This window comes from Schistocerca cancellata, chromosome 9 (assembly GCF_023864275.1).
Source record: "Schistocerca cancellata isolate TAMUIC-IGC-003103 chromosome 9, iqSchCanc2.1, whole genome shotgun sequence".
Lineage (NCBI taxonomy): Eukaryota > Metazoa > Arthropoda > Insecta > Orthoptera > Acrididae > Schistocerca > Schistocerca cancellata.
This window is the reverse complement of record NC_064634.1, coordinates 351,833,777-351,849,792: the sequence shown is the minus strand read 5'-3', so window position 1 is coordinate 351,849,792 and position 16,016 is coordinate 351,833,777.

Sequence of the window (16,016 nt, the reverse complement as noted above, 5' to 3'; positions counted from 1 at the left end):
CAAGAAGGCTGCACTGTCCTAACACAGCGATATGCTGTCCTGAATAACTAGTGAGATGAACATTTGCGGCATGCAACGGCGGGGCGCCCAGTTGTTTGTACGTAGCGTGATTGAGCAATGAAACTGCAGCTCCGGTATCGAGCTGGAATGGTATCACTTGTCCGGCTGACGACAAGAGCGACCGTTTTGTGCAACTTGAACAGACACTGGTACAGAATCACCTGCGACGTGACGGGATTTCCGTCGACGCCGACGCACACTTTTTGTGGGACGAACACAGTCACTGTTAGAGAGAGGAACACGGGGCGGAGTGGCATTAACTACATGAATGTCCATGGGGGAAGGTTCCCGAGCCTGAGTGTCCTTGGTTTGATTCCGGCGCGAAGCAAAGGGCCTGGAATGGTTGGTAGTGTCCGATCTAAGCTTTTTCTGGCAAACACTTTGAACATGTCCTTTCTTATTACAGAAAAAGCAAATAGCTTGGCGTGACGGGCAATTCTCACGCGAATGTCTAGTTGCACACCGCGGGCATGATTTCAACACTGCATTTGCTCGCTTTCGCGGGGCACGTGGTTGTGCGGACGTGCACGAAGGCTGTTTACAGTTCCGTGCAGCGCGCCCGGTGGGCTGGTTAATGCGACACACAGCTGGCGAAGTTTCAAAGGATTCCTGAGCAAAGTCAAGTGTGTCTTGCCTATCCAATATGTCTATCACTTGTTGAAGGGAGGGATTGACTAGTTTCAAAATCTGTTCCCATATACGAACATCAGAAACGTTCTGTGCTATTGCATCACGCACCATAGTATCTGAATAAGGGAGTCCACAGTCACATTGAAAAGCACAATCCCTAGTAAGGCCTTGCAAAGTTGCAACCCACTCCCGATTAGTTTGCCCGGCCGTACGTTTTGTACGAAAGAACGTATACCGTTTTGCAACTACATTGACTGTTTCTTTGAAATAGGCATCTAAAGCCGACAAAATTTCTTCGTATGACAGAGTTGCTACGTCGCGTCGGGGAAACAATTTCACTATCACACGGTAGGTGCACACACCTACACACGAAAGCAAAAACAGCTGCCGCTCATTACCTTGAATTCTGTAGGCGGCGAGATGGAATCCAAATTGGCGTGACCACTCCGTCCAGCTTTCCTGGGTCGCATCAAAAGGCCTAAAAGTCGGTGCATTTGCGTGTTGTGGCTGCGGTAACGATGAAGCGGCGGCGGCCGCATCGTTTTGCAGCGCACGTTGACCCTGGACGAGCTGTCCAAGGGCATCCAATAACGCCTGCGTCTGCTGATTCTGCAAGCGATAAAATTCGGACAGTACATCTGGAGATTATGGCGAAGCCATGACACAAATAAATCAGAGCAAGTTACTATCAAAATGAATGCAACGTGGGCGCGTCACCAATACTCGGCGCCAACTTTTGTTGTGTCTAGACAAGACAGTCTAGACACAGGGTGAGGTTACCGAAAGTCTGGAACAGGGTACTTTAGAAGGCACTAAAGTTAAGTACGTATAGTCTGTTTACTTAACTTTAATGCATCCTTGTGGTACATCGCTATTGACGATACAAGTGAGACTATCTCCAGATACGGTTAATGGTGCCTTACTAGGTCGTAGCCATGGACTTAGCTGAAGGCTATTCTAACTGTCTCTCGGTAAATGAGAGAAAGGCTTCGCCAGTGTAGTCGCTAGCAAAGTCGTAGTACAACTGGGGCGAGTGCTAGTCCGTCTTTCCAGACCTGCCGTGTGGTGGCGCTCGGTCTGCGATTACTGACTGTGGCGACACGCGGGTCCGACATGTACTAATGGACCGCGGCCGATTTAAAGCTACCACCTAGCAAGTGTGGTGTCTGGCGGTGACACCACAGATTCTTCCTGACTAATGTCTTGAACTTCAGCCTACTCTTCATCACTACTATATTGTGATCTGAGTCTATATCTGCTCCTTGGTACGCCTTACAATCCAGTATCTGATTTCGGAATCTCTGTCTGACCATGATGTAATTTAATTGAAATCTTCCCGTATCTCCCGGCCTTTTCCAAGTATAGCTCCTCCTCTTGTGATTCTTGAACAGGGTATTCGCTATTACTAGCTGAAACTTGTTACAGAACTCAATTAGTCTTTCTCCTCTTTCATTCCTTGTCCCAATCCCATATTCTCTTGTAACTTTTTCTTCTACTCCTTCCCCTACATCTGCATTCCAGTCGCCCTTGACTATTAGATTTTCGTCCCCCTTTACATACTGCATTACCCTTTCAATATCCTCATACACTTTCTCTATCTGTTCATCTTCAGCTTGCGACGTCGGCATGTATACCTGAACTATCGTTGTCGGTGTTGGTCTGCTGTCGATTCTGATTAGAACAACCCGGTTACTGAACTGTTCAAGTAACACACCCTCTGCCCTACCTTCCTATTCATAACGAATCCTACACCTGTTATACCATTTTCTGCTGCTGTTGATATTACCCGATACTCATCTGACCAGAAATCCTGGTCTTCCTTCCACTTCACTTCACTGACCCCTACTATATCTAGATTGAGCCTTTGCATTTCCCTTTTCAGATTTTCTAGTTTCCCTACCACGTTCAAGCTTCTGACATTCCATGCCCCGACTCGTAGAACGTTATCCTTTCGTTGATTATTCAATCTTTTTTTTCTGATGATAACCTCCCCCTTGGCAGTCCCCTCCCGGAGATCCGAATGGGGGACTACTCCGGAATCTTTTGCCAATGGGGAGATCATCATGACACTTTTTCAAATACAGGCCACATGTCCTGTGGATACACGTTACGTGTCTTTAATGCAGTGGTTTCCATTGCCTTCTGCATCCTCATGTCGTTGATCATTGATGATTCTTCTGCTTTTAGGGGCAATTTCCCACCCCTAGGACAAGAGAGTTCCCTGAACCTCTATCCGCTCCTCCGCCCTCTTTGACAAGGCCGTTGGCAGAATGAGGCTGACTTCTTATGCCGGCAGTCTTCGGCCGCCAATGCTGATTATTTATCAAAATTTAGGCAGTGGCGGGGATCGAACCAGGGACCGAAGACGTTTTGATTATGAATCAAAGACGCTACCCCCTTTTTTTTTAATCTCATTTTGTTCGTTTAATATGCTCGGGGCGGACGTCGTAAGACATCCGTTTAAGTTCGTTGTTGACCGATTAGCTCAGTTTTTTTATTACAGAGGGCTGCTAACCCTCTGACCGAACATGCTGAGCTACCGTGCCGGCGGCCCCTAGACCACGGGTACCTCTCATACCAGCATACCAACAAGTATTTCTTCAGAAAACGTCGATCATGTGAAGTCCAACTCGCACTTTTCTCACGTGTTACGATGAAAGTTATGGATCAAGGCAGTCTGGCAGATGCAACAGGGGAACTCGGTGCAGAATAGGACAGCGATACACAACTGGATTTTTCTGTTTTCTAGATTGGAGAGTTGTGCAAACTTCTGTAGTGATATGTAAGTATGTCTCTGAATGGGTAGGCAGGTGTGAAGCAATTTGGCTTGGTTCGGAGTACGACGGTTGTTTCACGTTTCCAGTTGCGTTTTTATAGCTTTTGGTAAATTTCAGCGCAAGATAAGCCATTAATTGTTAATTTTACTCCCTAAAATATGCTATAATCTTGAAGTGCCTTCCATTCGCTAAACTATTGTTATTGAGTACATTTAAGTACGTCAGTTACTACGCTATAAAAAAATGTTAACCTGAAATGTGCTCCTGTGGTGAAAAAGGATTGGACAGAATAGTATAGACCCCGTTCTGATCAGTCGTTTTTTTGTGCAAGTAGGATTCAAGAATAATACACATTTTTCCCCCGTGCTTTCCAGATGGAGTAAACTTACGTTAGAAAAACTGATAGACATTAGTGGGATAGTAAATCAATTAAAATGGCACTTACAATCGCTTTATCTTCTGAAATGGGCGTTTTGAAAGCTTCTAAGTTGCTTAAAGTACCCTACCCAACATTAGAAAAAGTCATTCGTGAAGTTGAGAATAATAGGTGCTACAGAGTTGAGAAATCAGATGGGAAACTTAGAAGTGTGTTCGCTGCAGAAAAAAAAAGCATACGAGTTGGTAGCATACCTGAAATCAATGGTGAGTAGACTCTTCTGTCCAATGATGTAACAATTATCACGTCCTTACCCTATCAACTTGCAGAAAGCCATAACTTACCTCACAGACTTAACAAAGAAAAGTTGTCTAGTTGAGGGTGACTGGGTAATAGGGTTTAGTACAAGGAATCCTGCGTTGTCTTTTTTTAAGTCAGAGATTAAATTATCTAACACACGAGCGATCGGATTCAATAAAGTGACAGTAGCAGTAGCTTAGTATTAAGCATTAAAATAATTGTACATTTTTCAAAATGACATTACTATATTTTATTACTATTAACGACATTTTTAAAGATTTCACATTCCTTAGTCTAAATTGTTTATTAAACAACTTTACGTCTTAGTTTTAATGTAATCCTCCTAATAATTTCAACGTTTGTGCAATAATTTCACAAAAAATTGCCCCGTGGGTAGGGCGAACAGCAAATACCCAAGCATTTCCTTAAAAAAATTTAAAAAATACATAACAAACAGTCAAGCAATTTTCAATCAAGGCACGTTGCTTTATACTACAAGATAATTTTTTATTCCTTTAAGCGATTTTTTCTTGTATTCCTTTTTTTTTAGAAAAATTGACAGACGTTAAGTACCTACACTTCTCGATTTCCGAAAGGCATTTTAGTTAAACCACGTCTACTCTTATTGTCAAAAGTACGATCTTATGGAGATTCAAGCGAAATTGTTGATTGGACTGAGGATTTTTTGTAAGGGAGGACGCAGCACGTTATCGTGTGTGGAGAGTAATCAACAGATGTAGAAGTGACTTGAGATGTGCCCCAGGGAAGGGTGTTGGGTCCCTTGCTATACATGATAGATATTAACGACCTTGCATACAAACTAATTGTAACCTCAGACTATCTATGACGAAGTACTATTCGAAAAAAGTACCACAGATATTCAGTCAGGTCATCATAAGATTTCATAATACAGAGATTGGTAATCTGCTTGAAATGTTAAAAAACCTAAAATTCTGCACTTAATAAAAGGAAGAAAACGTAGTACCCTACGGCTACAGCAATAAAGAGTCACATTTGGATTTGATCAACTTTTAGAAATACCTGGGGTTAATAGTGTGTAGAGATATGAAATTGCATGGTCACATACGTTCAGTTGTAGGTAGAGCAGATAGTGGACTTAGGTTTACTGATAGAAAGCTAGGGAAATGTAATCAGTGTAGGAATCACATTACAAATCACTCGTGCAACCCATTTTAGAATGTTGCTCAAATATTTGGGAGCCTTACCAAAAAGAATTAACAGAGGGTATTGGACGTATGCAGAGACGGGCAGCAGGAATGGTCACGGGTTTGACCAGTGGGAGAGTGTCACGGAGATACTGAAGAAATAGAACTGACATACACTTAAAAGACAGGCCCAAAATATACCGAGAAAGCCTACTTACAGTGTTTCAAGAACGGGGTTAAATGGTGGCTCTAAGACTGTACATCAAACCCCTACGTATTTACTCCCGTAAACATCGTGAGGGCAAGATCAGATTAATTACAGCGCGCACAGAGATAGTGAAACAGTCACATCTTCCGCGCTCCATGCGGAAATGGAATGCCAAGAAACCTTATTAACTGGTACAACGGGAAGTACCTCCTACCAGGCACTTCACACTGGTTTGCAGAGTATGTATGTACAGGATGGCATACATATAAGTAACCTGTGTCGCAGAAGCACGGATAGCTTCATCATGCACATTGATCGAATGCTAGCGGAAGCATCACCTATGCTAACATAAGTAACACGGTCCATTGTGGCTTCCAACTATAGGAAGCATGAGCGCAGACATAAAAGTGGTGGTGAGACTCGGGAGGGCTAGTGCTATCATGAAGTGGAAGAAGAACTGCAATCGACTAGGGTGGCGAGAGCTTCTCTCGTCAGTTTTGTCAATGCAGACGCCGCACCAAAGCAGGCGTACACCTGCATAAAGAGGACCCCGTAGCCAACCTAAAAATAGCGACTGTTACGATTGTTGAGGCCAGCGAAAGCCAGGGCTCTCAGGCCCAAAAGATGGAATGACTGAAATGGTGGCCGTTCACGAAGGTGGGATGATCTGGTATACCCAAGCTTCGAAGTAGTCGTGGTTTGAAATTTAAAATCATAACTCATTAGACTTTGTAGAATTTGGCCATCTTTCAAATTATTAGTAATAATTAAACTGCGGTCCGAAAAATTATTGCGCCCCCACGAGGCAACAGACCTTCGGGCGGGTCCACTGTGGTCGCTGATTGCCGGGAAAACTGGGCTAATGTCACTTACCGATCAGTCGATTTAATCGAAATTTGAATTAAAAATCTGATTAACCCGTGACCTACATACGCAATTTTATGGCCAGTGCGATAGGGATATTCGATTAAATTTTATTTAATCCCTCTCTCTCAGGAGGCTGTACAGGGCCGCAGTCATTGCTTCTGCATGCGTTCTTGTAGATCAGAGAAAAGTCTCTGCTCTGCAGCTTGTAGATACAGCATGTTAGGATTAAAATTTAGATACAAATTATTGAATTGCAGTTTTTTGCACGTTTTTTAAAAACTATAGTTGTTCATAGCGATATTAATAAACTGTTTTGAATACTCTGCCGATACCATTCCTTTTTATTTAAAAAAAAATATAATCACTTCATTTAATTACCAATTCTGTAAATTATATACAGTAACATAATAAAACTTAAATGACGTGTTGTAATCTTTTAATTCGATATTCCTCTAAAATAATCTTACTCTGAGCTAGTTATCACAGTTCCACGGGTGAGACTCTCACTACAGGTTCCGTCTTCAGGTCTACAGTCTAATTACGGCCCTGATCTGAAGCCGTACAATCTATACGTGAAATGAACAGATTCGTTTCACTACACGGTTACGAAATGCAGTTTCCTCTCGCTTCAAGTGAGCTGCGTGGCGTGTCGCTTCATCTACAAAAGCCATCTGATGACATCATATCGTAGTAAAAACCGAAACATTTTAATAAAAAATTCTCAGTGTTAAGTATTATATAGTATTAACTCGTTCATTTTGTTTAAGCTGATTAGGACATAAGAACATATTGTAACTCGGATCATGGTCCTAGAGTTACCGTTTACATCACTTATTACACCATTAAAGAATGATATCATTGACTTGATTCCAAGTAATGAGATGATTCTAATGGAATAAAAAATAGTCTGAAGTAAGATTTAATTGTATGTAATGCCATTTGTAGCAGTACTGATCTGTACCAGTACCTCGGATCAGGGTTTTAGACTTACTTTTTACTCCACTTATTCCATGGTTAAATAAGGACCACGTTGATATAATTCAAACCAATAAAATAATTCTAATGGAATTGAAAATATTTTGAACTAAGATTAAAACTCATCTAGCGTCTAATTTAAGGTTGAATAACAAGCAAACTGTTTTTGCTCTACTGACTTTTTTTTTAGATTTCATACCAATTTTCGGCTTATGGGGTCATCTTCAGGAAACAGCTGACTAGCATCTGCATGGGTCACCAAACAATACAAGCAAAGATACAGTCCAGTTGCACAGAATGTTGTGCACCAAAGTTGTTTTTTAACTTAGTAAATTACACTTCAGATAATGGACTACGTTAATGCTATAGTATAGTGTATTTACATTGTTTATTGTGTTTAATATTGTAAAGCGTAATTTACAGCGTTAAAGAAAACTAGTTTGTTGCCCAACATTCTGTGCAAGTGGGGTGTATCTTTGCCTATAGCGTTTGGTTACCTAACAACTAGTGTCCCATGCGGACGCTAGTCAGTTGTTTCCTGAAGATGACTCAATAAGCTGAAAACTAGATAAACATAAAAATCAGTAAAAAAATGGTTTATTTGTCAGTCAGCCTTAAATATGGAATTGTTCTACCAACAAGTGACGGAAGTATCTTATGTCATTTGGAGCAGTACTGACTAAGAAGTAATAGCAGTAACGCTGGTGATACTACTAATTCTTTTTGGGAATGCATGTTTTCTCAGTGAATTTCATTTATGAAACATTCACGGTTTGTCGGCAGAGTCGTGGCGTCATCTTGTTGCCTGAAGATGACGAATAGGAAACTCGTCGAAACGTTGCGGCAAGACGACACCACAAATCCGCCGATAACCAGAGAAGATTTCATCAACTTCTAACACTGTTGATAAATACAGTACTAGTAGTACCTATATATTCAATGGTACTACTTTTGTACCGTTTCCCTGTTTGAAATTAGAACATAGGGTTCGTTTTGTCCATTTTCCGACAGTTTCCAGGTAATATAATAGCACCCATGTATTTGTCGTTCTTGTTTTGTGTAAAACACATTGTAGTCGAAGAAGATGATGCATACGCTTTTCGAGAAACCCGTGTAGTAAATTAGGTCTGAAGCTTTGTGCAGAGTTATTGATCGCGACAACCGTAATTTCAACTACGATACTGCAGAGCCTGTCTTATCCCGAATTAGGATGCACAGGCACCGCGGCGACTACAGCCGTTATGAAATTCACGAAATGTATTCGCATTTGCGAGTATGGACAACCATTAGCTTTAGACTGGAATGACGACAAGCAAATTTGTGTCGAACCGGAACTGAGCTCGAATTTACCGTTTATCGCTAGTGTTCGCCTTACCATTAAGCTATCCAAGCACGACTATGGCCAGGTTCCAAATGTCGTCAAGCATGTGTCTGCAACCTGTATTCGTACATCCATTATGTTTGTTACCGTAGAGGAGACACATTTTAGTTGAAAGTCGCTTGAGCAGTGTCGGTGGATCATTGCGATATTTCAGTGCCCGTGTTAAACCGAATTACGATGCCATGTTCTTTCGAACGTGAATCCATATACACTATCTGATCAAAAGTCCCTATGTAGTTCTGAATTAACTACTAGCTGTGACGAGAGGCGGACCCACCACTATAAAATGAGGCGGCAAAAGTTGTGTTGTCAGTAGGGAAGCAGAATGACTCAGTAGTGACTTCGAAAGTGGTTACTCATTGGATGCCTCCTGAGTAACAAACCCATCACGGATATTTCAACCTTTGTAAAGCTGCCCAAGAGCCGGCCGCTGTGGACGAGCGGTTCTAGGCGCTTCAGTCCGGAACCGCGCTGCTGCTACGGTCGCAGGGTCGAATCCTGCCTCGGACAGGGATGTATGTCCTTCGGTTAGTTAGGTTTAAATAGTTCTAAGTGTAGCGGACTGGAGACCTCATATGTTATTCCCGTAGTGCTTAGAACCATTTGAATCATTTTGAAAGCTGCCCAAGTTGATTGTCGGTGGTGTGGTTGTCAAGTGGAAACGCGAAGGAACAACCACAGCCCAACCCAGGTCAGGCAGAAGGCATGCGCTGAAGGACGGACGGCATGTCGGAGGGGGCTGTAAAAAAATCGCATGCACTCCTTGGAGGGAATCATTCATAAGTTGCAAAATGCTACCAGTAGTCCAGCTAGCACAATGGCTGTGCGTAGGTAGTTAAAAATAATTGGGTACAATAGTCGAGCAGCTTCGCGTAAGCCATACATTTCTGTAGTCAGTACTAAGCGAGATGCTGTAAAGAGCGTCGCAACTAGACACTAGGTAACTGGAAATGACTTATTTGGAGAGCTGAATCAAGCTATACATTGTGGCAGTCTGATGAAAGAGCTCGGGTTTGCCGTATGCCTTGGAAGTTTTACCTGACCCATCAGCGATTTCGTGTTACGGTTTTCGAGGGGGTAGGGGTTTATTTGTTGTAGGGTGTGATCCTTTTATTGCGCTTAAAAAGACGCTGTGGGAGGATACGAACACATTTTTCTGCATTGTGAACTGCTTGTAGTAGAGGAACAGTCGGAGATGAAGTCTGTTTGTATTAACGTGGAAATGCACTCTTTCATAAGCAGCGTCTGGGAGGCACGGTTTGAGGACAATAACATGCCTGAAATGGGATAGCCCGCCCACAGTACAGACCTGAACTCAATGGAACACCTTCGGGATCAACGAGGACGTCCACTTCGCTTCAGACGCCAGCATTCAACATCACCACCTCCTCTGGTTTCGACTCGTGAGGAAGAATTGATTGTCCTTGTTCCCCAGATGATTAAACACCACTCTGAAGGTGACTCTGCCAGAATTCAAGCTGCCATAACGCAAAGGTGGACACACACCACCTTAACGTCCACTAATAGTTGTTCGGATATACTTGATCAGATAGTGTGTAATAAACTCGCGTGACTTTTCTGAATAATACCAGTAGCTGATGTAAGTGGCGCATCGCCACCAACCAGCTTTGGAAATGTAAATGCCGTGTGGCTAGAGCCTCCCATCGGGTAGACCGTTCGCCTGGTTCAAGTCTTTCGAGTTGACGCCACTTCGGCGACTTGCATGTCGAACCAACCAGCATTATTAATATATATTCTGTACACTGCACATGTATCAACCCGCCCTTGTGGTAGTCTCTGAGCTCCACTCACTGGGACAACCGGCGTATGAAATACACTCCTGGAAATGGAAAAAAGAACATATTGACACCGGTGTGTCAGACCCACCATACTTGCTCCGGACACTGCGAGAGGGCTGTACAAGCAATGATCACACGCACGGCACAGCGGACACACCAGGAACCGCGGTGTTGGCCGTTGAATGGCGCTAGCTGCGCAGCATTTGTGCACCGCCGCCGTCAGTGTCAGCCAGTTTGCCGTGGCATACGGAGCTCCATCGCAGTCTTTAACACTGGTAGCATGCCGCGACAGCATGGACGTGAACCGTATGTGCAGTTGATGGACTTTGAGCGAGGGCGTATAGTGGGCATGCGGGAGGCCGGGTGGACGTACCGCCGAATTGCTCAACACGTGGGGCGTGAGGTCTCCACAGTACATCGATGTTGTCGCCAGTGGTCGGCGGAAGGTGCACGTGCCCGTCGACCTGGGACCGGACCGCAGCGACGCACGGATGCACGCCAAGACCGTAGGATCCTACGCAGTGCCGTAGGGGACCGCACCGCCACTTCCCAGCAAATTAGGGACACTGTTGCTCCTGGGGTATCGGCGAGGACCATTCGCAACCGTCTCCATGAAGCTGGGCTACGGTCCCGCACACCGTTAGGCCGTCTTCCGCTCACGCCCCAACATCGTGCAGCCCGCCTCCAGTGGTGTCCCGACAGGCGTGAATGGAGGGACGAATGGAGACGTGTCGTCTTCAGCGATGAGAGTCGCTTCTGCCTTGGTGCCAATGATGGTCGTATGCGTGTTTGGCGCCGTGCAGGTGAGCGCCACAATCAGGACTGCATACGACCGAGGCACACAGGGCCAACACCCGGCATCATGGTGTAGGGAGCGATCTCCTACACTGGCCGTACACCACTGGTAATCGTCGAGGGGACACTGAATAGTGCACGGTACATCCAAACCGTCATCGAACCCATCGTTCTACCATTCCTAGACCGGCAAGGGAACTTGCTGTTCCAACAGGACAATGCACGTCCGCATGTATCCCGTGTCACCCAACGTGCTCTAGAAGGTGTAAGTCAACTACCCTGGCCAGCAAGATCTCCGGATCTGTCCCCCATTGAGCGTGTTTGGGACTGGATGAAGCGTCGTCTCACGCGGTCTGCACGTCCAGCACGAACGCTGGTCCAACTGAGGCGCCAGGTGGAAATGGCATGGCAAGCCGTTCCACAGGACTACATCCAGCATCTCTACGATCGTCTCCATGGGAGAATAGCAGCCTGCATTGCTGCGAAAGGTGGATATACACTGTACTAGTGCCGACATTGTGCATGCTCTGTTGCCTGTGTCTATGTGCCTGTGGTTCTGTCAGTGTGATCATGTGATGTATCTGACCCCAGGAATGAGTCAATAAAGTTTCCCCTTCCTGGGACAATGAATTCACGGTGTTCTTATTTCAATTTCCAGGAGTGTAGGTGGAGCCAATGTACACTATTTGATCAAAAGTATCCGGACACCCCCAAAAACATACTTTTTTGTGTTAGGTGCATTGTGCTGTCATCTACTGCCAGATACTCCATATCAGCCACCTCAGTTGTTTTCTTGGTGAGGTCACCAGCCATTTTGCTTTGGGGTCGTCCCACCATTCTTCTCCGGATACTTTTCATGAGAGAGTATAATGGGGCGCTCTGCACAACTCACAGATTTCGAACGTAGTCAGGTGACTTGGTGTCAGTTGTGTCTTACGTCTGTACGCGAGATTTCCACACTCCTAAACATCCCTAGCTCCACTGTTTCCGATGTGATGGGGATGTTGAAACGTGAAAGGACACGAACAGCACAAAAGCGTACAGGCTGACCTCGTCTGCTGACTGACAGAGACCTCCGACATTTGAAGAGGGTCGTAATGTGGAATAGGTAGACTTCTATCCAGACCATCACTCAGGAATTCCAAACTGCTTTAGGATACACTGCAAGTACTATGACAAGGTAGGTGGGAGCTGATAAAACTTGGATTTAATGGTCGAGCGGCTGCCCATAAGCCACACATCAAGCCCATAAATGCCAAACGACGCCTCACTTGGTGTAAGGAGCATAAACATAGTACGATTGAACAGCGGAAGAACCTTGTGTGGAGTGATGAATCACGGTGCACAATGTGGCGATCCGATGGCAGGGTGTGAGTACGGCTAATGCCCAGTTAACGTCATCTGCCAGCGTGTGTAGTGCCAACAGTAAAATTCGGAGGCGATGGTGTTATGGTGTGGTCGTGTTTTTCATGGAAGGGCTTCTTGCACCCCATGTTGTTTAGCGTGGCACTATCACAGCACAGACCTACATTAATGTTTTAAGTACCTTCTTGCTTCCTGCTGTTGAAGAGCGATTCGGTAATGGCGATTGCATCTTTCAACGCGATCGAGCACCTTTTCATAATGCACGGACTGTGGCGGAGTGGTTACACGACAATAACATCCCTGTAAGGGACTGGCCTTCAAAGAAGTCCTGACTTGAATCCTATCAAACGCCTTTGGGATGTTTTGCAACGCCGACTTCGTGCCAGGCCTCACCGACCGACATTGATACCTCAGTGCAGTACTCCTTGAAGAATGGGCTGTCATTCCCCAAGAAACCTTCCAGCGCCTGATTGAACGTATGCCTGTGAGAGTGGAAGCTGTCATCAAGGCTAATGGTGGGCCAGCACCATATTGCATTCCAGAATTACCGATGAAGGGCGCCAGGAAGTTGTAAGTCATTTTCAGCCAGGTGTCCGGATACTTTTCATCACATTGTGTAGCTACATATGTTGGCACTAACCTGGTCCGATCAGGTGGCTGACGGTTCAGAAACCTTGAGTCTTCAGTCTTCTGACTGGTTTGATGCGACCCGCCACGAATTTCTCTCCTGTGCTAACCTCTTCACCTAGCAACCTACGTCCTCAATTATTTGCTGGATATACACTCCTGGAAATGGAAAAAAGAACACATTGACACCGGTGTGTCAGACCCACCATACTCGCTCCGGACACTGCGAGAGGGCTGTACAAGCAATGATCACACGCACGGCACAGCGGACACACCAGGAACCGCGGTGTTGGCCGTCGAATGGCGCTAGCTGCGCAGCATTTGTGCACCGCCGCCGTCAGTGTCAGCCAGTTTGCCGTGGCATACGGAGCTCCATCGCAGTTTTTAACACTGGTAGCATGCCGCGACAGCGTGGACGTGAACCGTATGTGCAGTTGACGGACTTTGAGCGAGGGCGTATAGTGGACATGCGGGAGGCCGGGTGGACGTACCGCCGAATTGCTCAACACGTGGGGCGTGAGGTCTCCACAGTACATCGATGTTGTCGCCAGTGGTCGGCGGAAGGTGCACGTGCCCGTCGACCTGGGACCGGACCGCAGCGACGCACGGATGCACGCCAAGACCGTAGGATCATACGCAGTGCCGTAGGGGACCGCACCGCCACTTCCCAGCAAATTAGGGACACTGTTGCTCCTGGGGTATCGGCGAGGACCATTCGCAACCGTCTCCATGAAGCTGGGCTACGGTCCCGCACACCGTTAGGCCGTCTTCCGCTCACGCCCCAACATCGTGCAGCCCGCCTCCAGTGGTGTCGCGACAGGCGTGAATGGAGGGACGAATGGAGACGTGTCGTCTTCAGCGATGAGAGTCGCTTCTGCCTTGGTGCCAATGATGGTCGTATGCGTGTTTGGCGCCGTGCAGATGAGCGCCACAATCAGGACTGCATACGACCGAGGCACACAGGGCCAACACCCGGCATCATGGTGTGGGGAGCGATCTCCTACACTGGCCGTACACCACTGGTGATCGTCGAGGGGACACTGAATAGTGCACGGTACATCCAAACCGTCATCGAACCCATCGTTCTACCATTCCTAGACCGGCAAGGGAACTTGCTGTTCCAACAGGACAATGCACGTCCGCATGTATCCCGTGCCACTCAACGTGCGTTTTGGCGTTACTCAAAGATTGAAATGTAACTAGATGTGTCTTCCCATCTTCGTGTTTTTTGGAAGTGCAGCGTAACCCATCATTCTATGCGGAGTTGATTTTCATGTTGATTAATATTTCCCGAATCTTCCGATTAGCCTCAACTCTAAGACCAATTCCTCATAGTTCCATGTACTTAATTTTCAGTCATGAATGCAATTACACGCCTCGATCAAATAGTACACATGTGCCGCTGTAAGAAAGCATTTTGGTAAATATAATATTTTTGTTGATGGCCGAGGAACTTGATACATTCAGCTTCTTCTCCCATATTTTTGGTTTCTCTTGCTCATTCGGTGGGTCAGCTTCATATGGCTGTGCGGACTAATGAAGTTTCGTACAACTGTCGTCAACTTCCGTCCATGCGTTCATACGTCCATGTTCACATTATGTAAATTTATTTTTATTTTCACAGACAACCAGAAAGCTTAGAGATTTTAAACAGTCATCTGCTACACAGATGTTGAACAGTCATCTGCCGCCTTTCTATTACAGTAAATAAAGTTTTCAAGCCAAAAGTTTTAAGTTGGTAAACTGAGCTTTCTAGCAGCTTTGATGTCCTCCAATTTAGTAAGTAAGGGCATCATCCGGCCACATAGATACAACTGTGTCGTTTGGTAGCATTTATAGAACTTAGCTCTCCACTGCAATGCTAAAATATGTTTCAAATAACATTGTATCAAGTGTTTGTATCAGTACCACTGTTCTGATCAATAAACGCTTTATTATTTTTCTTTGATTCACTTTTTAAGATATTTATCATTTTTCACTGTCCGCCCCGATAGCTGAGTGATTAGCGTGACGGATTGCCGTCCTACGGGCCCGGGTTCGATTCCGGGCTGGCTCGGGGATTTTCTCCCCTCAGGGACTGGGTATTGTGTTGTCTTCATCATCATTTCATCCCCATCATGTGCGCAGGTCGCCCAATGTGGCGTCGAATGTAATAAGACCTGCACCAAGGCAGGAGGACCTGCCGCGCAAGGGGCCTCCCGCCCAATGCTGCCAAACGCTCGTTTCCGTTATTCACTTAATATGAAGGGCTTATTTCAGTAATGGTACAAGTCCATTCCCTCCCCTTTTCCGCCTATAATGCTTCTGAAATTAATGTTCCAAACAAACAGAAAGAAAGGTTCATCTCTAGCAAACAAGCCATATGCTTGAATGTTTCTGGTATCTCAAATGTAGATTTTTCAGCGCTCATTTAACTTTAGGACTCTGTATCTCAAAATGAACAAAAATGGACTTGTACCACTATTGAAATAAGCCCTTCGTATAGTGTCATGTTCCTTGACCACGTGACAAAAATTTTGCAAGTGCTACAACAACATGCCGTTCCCAGACCTCTTCAGATGGTAACGCTGACTCTTTACAGCGTATCTCTCCGTGCTACGTTTTCGCCTCACACCGGATTTTACGTGCGTCAGTCAGCAGCAACCGGCCGAGACATAAGCAGCCACAGGGAAGTAACCGATTTTGTGACA